We start from the raw sequence: 6,000 nt of genomic DNA, 5'->3' as shown, positions 1-6,000 counted from the left end.
TTATGCATCTTATTTTGCTTAGATCACGACGGTAGCATTATAAGATGATCCCTCACTAAAATTTCAAGATAATAAAGTGTTCATCCTTAGTAGCACCGTTGCCAAGACTTGTCGTTTCGAAGCATTTCGTGATGATCGGGTGTGATTGAATCAACAAGTGCATACAACGGGTGCAAGCCAGTTTTGCACATGCGGATACTAAGTTGGCCTTGACGAGCCTAGCATGTACAGACATGGTCTCGGAACACGTGATACCGAAAGGTAGAGCATGAATCATATGATTGATATGATGAATACTTTGAGTGTTCGCCATTGAAATTACACCTTGTCTCGTGATGATTGGACTTAGGTGTGGTGGATTTGGTTCGTGTGATCACTAAGACAATGCGAGGGATATTGTTTTGAGTGGGAGTTCACCTAGATTTTTAATTATGTTGAATTAAAATTTGAACTCAATTTGTCATAAACTTAGTCTAAACTATTGCAAATATATGTTGTAGAGATGGCGTCCCCAATCAATTTTAACCAGTTCCTAGAGAAAGAAAAGCTTAAGAGCAACGGTAGCAACTTCACCGACTGGTTCCGTCATGTGAGGATCTTCCTCTCTGGCGGAAATCTGCAATATGTGCTTGATGCACCGCTAGGTGACCCTCCTGCAGAAACTGAAACCGATGAAGTAAAGAATGTTTACGCGACTCGGAAAGCTCGGTACTCTCAATTTCAGTGTGCCATCCTGTGCAGTCTGGAAGCCGATCTTCAAAAACGTTTTGAGCACCACGATCCTCATGAGTTGGTCAATGAGCTGAAAGCTATATTTGAAACTCATGCGGCCGTGGAATGCTATGAAGCATCGAAACACTTCTTCAGCTGCATGATGGAAGAAGGCAGCTCCGTTAGTGAGCACATGCTCGCCATGACCGGGCATGAGAAGAAACTCAGTGACTTGGGAATAGTGATTCCTAACAGACTGGGGATTAATCGTGTCCTTCAATCACTGCCACCAAGTTACAAGAACTTTGTGATGAACTACAATATGCAGAACATGAACAAAGAGTTACCTGAACTCTTTGGCATGCTAAAAGCTGCTGAGATTAAGATCAAGAAAGAGCACCAAGTGTTGATGGTTAACAAGACCACGAGTTTCAAGAAACAGGGCAAGTCTAAGGGAAAATTCAAGAAGGGTGGCAAGAAAGCTGCCATGCCTCCTATGAAACCTAAGAACGGCCCTAAGCCTGATGCTGAGTGCTATTACTGCAAGGAGAAGGGACACTGGAAGCGTAATTGCTCCAAGTATCAGGCTGATCTGAAGAGCGGCCTTGTCAAGAAGAAGAAAGAAGGTATATCTGATATACATGTTATAGATGTTTATTTCACTGGTTCTCGTACTAGTACCTGGGTATTTGATACTGGTTCGGTTGCTCATATTTGTAACTCGAAACAGGAACTAAAGAATAAACGAAAACTACTGAAGGATGACGTGACGATGCGCGTTGGAAATGGATCCAAAGTCGATGTGATCGCTGTCGGCACACTTCCTCTACATCTACCTTCGGGATTAGTTTTAAGCCTATATAATTGTTATTTTGTACCCGCGTTGAGCATGAACAATATATCTGGATCTTGTTTAATGCAAGAAGGTTATTCATTCAAGTCTGAGAATAATGGTTGTTCTATTTTTATGAATAATATCTTTTATGGTCGAGCACCTAAAAAGAATGGCTTATTTCTATTAGATCTCGATAGTAGTGATACGCATATACATAACATTGATGCTAAGCGAATTAAATTGAATGATAATTCTACTTATATGTGGCACTGTCGTCTTGGTCATATTGGAGTGAAACGCATGAAGAAACTCCATACCGATGGATTACTTGAATCACTTGACTTTGAGTCACTTGATAGATGCGAAGCATGTCTGATGGAAAAAATGACTAAGACTCCATTTTCTGGTATGATGGAGCGAGCTACTGACTTATTGGAAATCATACATACCGATGTGTGCGGACCAATGAGTGTAGCATCGCGCGGTGGTTATCGTTATGTTCTAACCTTCACAGATGATTGATACATCTCCAACGTATCGATAATTTCTTATGTTCCATGCTTGTTTTATGATGATACACACATGTTTTATACATACTTTATGTCATATTTATGCATTTTCTGGCACTAACCTATTAACGAGATGCCGAAGAGCCAGTTGCTGTTTTCTGCTGTTTTTGGTTTCAGAAATCCTAGTAAGAAAATATTCTCGGAATTGGACGAAATCAACGCTCAGGATCTTATTTTTCCATGAAGCTTCCAGAAGTCTGAAAGGGAAACGAAGTCGGGCGATGAGGCGCCCACACAACAGGGCGGCGTGGCCCAGGTGCTGGCCGCGCGGCCCTGGCGTGTGGGGCCCTCGTGGCGCCCCCTGACCTACCCTTCCGCCTACATAAGCCTTCGTCGATAATAGTTCCAGTACCGAGAGCCACGATACGGAAAACCTTCCAGAGACGCCGCCGCCGCCAATCCCATCTCGGGGGATTCAGGAGATCGCCTCCGGCACCCTGCCGGAGAGGGGAATCATCTCCCGGAGGACTCTTCACCGCCATGGTCGCCTCCGGAGTGATGTGTGAGTAGTTCACCCCTGGACTATGGGTCCATAGCAGTAGCTAGATGGTCGTCTTCTCCTAATTGTGCTATCATTGTTGGATCTTGTGAGCTGCCTAACATGATCAAGATCATCTATTTGTAATGCTACATGTTGCGTTTGTTGGGATCCGATGAATATGGAATACTATGCTATGTTGATTATCAATCTATCTATGTGTTGTTTATGATCTTGCATGCTCTCCGTTGCTAGTAGAGGCTCTGGCCAAGTTGATACTTGTAACTCCAAGAGGGAGTATTTATGCTCGATAGTGGGTTCATATCTCCATTAAATCTGGGGGAGTGACAGCAACCCCTAAGGTTGTGGATGTGCTGCTGCCACTAGGGATAAAACATCAATGCTATGTCTAAGGATGTATTTGTTGATTACATTACGCACCATGCTTAATGCAATTGTCTGTTGTTTGCAACTTAATACTGGAGGGGGTTCGGATGATAACCTGAAGGTGGACTTTTTAGGCATAGATGCATGCTGGATAGCGGTCTATGTACTTTGTCGTAATGCCCAATTGAATTTCACAATACTCATCATAACATGTATGTGCATGGTCATGCTCTCTTTATTTGTCAATTGCCCAACTGTAATTTGTTCACCCAACATGCTATTTATCTTATGGGAGAGACACCACTAGTGAACTGTGGACCCCGGTCCATTCTTTTACATCGAATACAATCTACTGCAATACTCGTTCTACTGTTCTCTCCAAACATCATCATCCACACTATACATCTAATCCTTTGTTACAGCAAGCCGGTGAGATTAACAACCTCACTGCCATGTTGGGGCAAAGTAATTTGGTTGTGTTGTGCAGGTTTGATACGTCTCCGACGTATCGATAATTTCTTATGTTTCATGCCACATTATTGATGATATCTACATGTTTTATGCATACTTTATATCATATTTATGCATTTTCTGGAACTAACCTATTAACGAGATGCCGAAGAGCCAGTTGCTGTTTTCTGCTGCTTTTGGTTTCAGAAATCCTAGTAAGGAAATATTCTCGGAATTGGACGAAATCAACGCCCAGGGGCCTATTTTGCCACGAAGCTTCCAGAAGACCGAAGAGTCAACGAAGTGGGGCTACGAGGTGGCCAGGAGGTAGGGCGGCGCGGCCCCACCCTTGGCTGTGCCGACCTGTCTCCTGGGCCCCTCGCGACACCCCCTGACCTACCCTTCCGCCTACAAATAGCCTTCGTCGCGAAACCCCCAGTACCGAGAGCCACGATACGGAAAACCTTCCAGAGACGCCGCCGCCGCCAATCCCATCTCGGGGGATTCAGGAGATCGCCTCCGGCACCCTGCCGGAGAGGGGATTCATCTCCCGGAGGACTCTACGCCGCCATGGTCGCCTCCGGAGTGATGTGTGAGTAGTCTACCCCTGGACTATGGGTCCATAGCAGTAGCTAGATGGTTGTCTTCTCCTCATTGTGCTTAATTGTCGGGTCTTGTGAGCTGCCAAACATGATCAAGATCATCTATCTGTAATTCTATATGTTGTGTTTGTTGGGATCCGATGAATAGAGAATACCATGTTATGTTGATTATCAATTTATATCTATGTGTTGTTTATGATCTTGCATGCTCTCCGTTATTAGTAGATGCTCTGGCCAAGTTGATGCTAGTAACTCCAAGAGGGAGTATTTATGCTCGATAGTGGGTTCATGTCTCCGTGAATCTGGAGGAGTGACAAGAACCTCTAAGGTTATGGATGTGTTGTTGCCACTAGGGATAAAACATTGATGCTATGTCCGAGGATGTAGTTATCGATTACATTACGCGCAATACTTAATGCAATTGTCTGTTGTTAGCAACTTAATACTGGAAGGGGTTCGGATGATAACCTGAAGGTGGACTTTTTAGGCATAGATGCATGCTGGATAGCGGTCTATGTAATTTGTCGTAATGCCCAATTAAATCTCACTATACTCATCATAATATGTATGTGCATGGTCATGCCCTCTCTATTTGTCAATTGCCCAACTGTAATTTGTTCACCCAACATGCTGTTTATCTTATGGGAGAGACACCTCTAGTGAACTGTGGACCCCGGTCCAATTCTCTATACTGAAATACAATCTCATCGCAATACTGTTCTACTGTTTTCTGCAAACAATCATCATCCACACTATACATCTAATCCTTTGTTACAGCAAGCCGGTGAGATTGACAACCTCACTGTTTCGTTGGGGCAAAGTACTTGGTTTGTGTTGTGCAGGTTCCACGTTGGCGCCGGAATCCCTGGTGTTGCGCCGTACTACATCTCGCCGCCATCAACCTTCAACGTGCTTCTTGGCTCCTACTGGTTCGATAAACCTTGGTTTCATACTGAGGGAAAACTTGCCGCTGTACGCATCACACCTTCCTCTTGGGGTCCCCAATGGACGCGTGCTGTACGCGTATCAAGCTCTTTTTCTGGCGCCGTTACCGGGGACGTGAAGGAAAATTACACCACAGAGAATTCTAACTCACACGTCAACTGCACGCCAGCAGCTCTTTTTCTGGCGCCGTTGCCGGGGAGATCAAGACACGCTGCAAGGGGAGTCTCCACATCCCAATCTCTTTACTTTGTTTTTGTCTTGCTTAGTTTTATTTACTACTTTGTTTGCTGCACTAAAACAAAACACAAAAAAAATTAGTTGCTAGCTTTACTATCTTGTTTGCTATATCGAAAACACAAAAAAAATTAGTTACTTGCATTTACTTTATCTAGTTTGCTTTATTTACTGTTGCTAAAATGGGTACTCCTGAAAATACTAAGTTGTGTGACTTCACAACCACAAATAATAATGATTTCTTATGCACACCTATTGCTCCACCTGCTACTACAGCAGAATTCTTTGAAATTAAACCTGCTTTACTGAATCTTGTTATGCGAGAGCAATTTTCTGGTGTTAGTTCTGATGATGCTGCTGCCCATCTTAATAATTTTGTTGAACTTTGTGAAATGCAAAAGTATAAAGATGTAGATGGTGACATTATAAAATTAAAATTGTTCCCTTTCTCATTAAGAGGAAGAGCTAAAGATTGGTTGCTATCTCTGCCTAAGAATAGTATTGATTCATGGACTAAATGCAAGGATGCTTTTATTGGTAGATATTATCCCCCTGCTAAAATTATATCTTTGAGGAGTAGCATAATGAATTTTAAACAATTGGATACTGAGCATGTTGCACAAGCATGGGAAAGAATGAAATCTTTGGTTAAAAATTGCCCAACCCATGGACTGACTACTTGGATGATCATCCAAACCTTTTATGCAGGACTGAATTTTTCTTCGCGGAACCTATTGGATTCAGCTGCTGGAGGTACCTTTATGTCCATCACTCTTGGCGAGGCAACAA

This window comes from Lolium perenne, chromosome 4 (assembly GCF_019359855.2).
Source record: "Lolium perenne isolate Kyuss_39 chromosome 4, Kyuss_2.0, whole genome shotgun sequence".
Taxonomy (NCBI): Eukaryota; Viridiplantae; Streptophyta; class Magnoliopsida; order Poales; family Poaceae; genus Lolium; species Lolium perenne.
Note: the sequence above shows the minus strand (reverse complement) of the source record.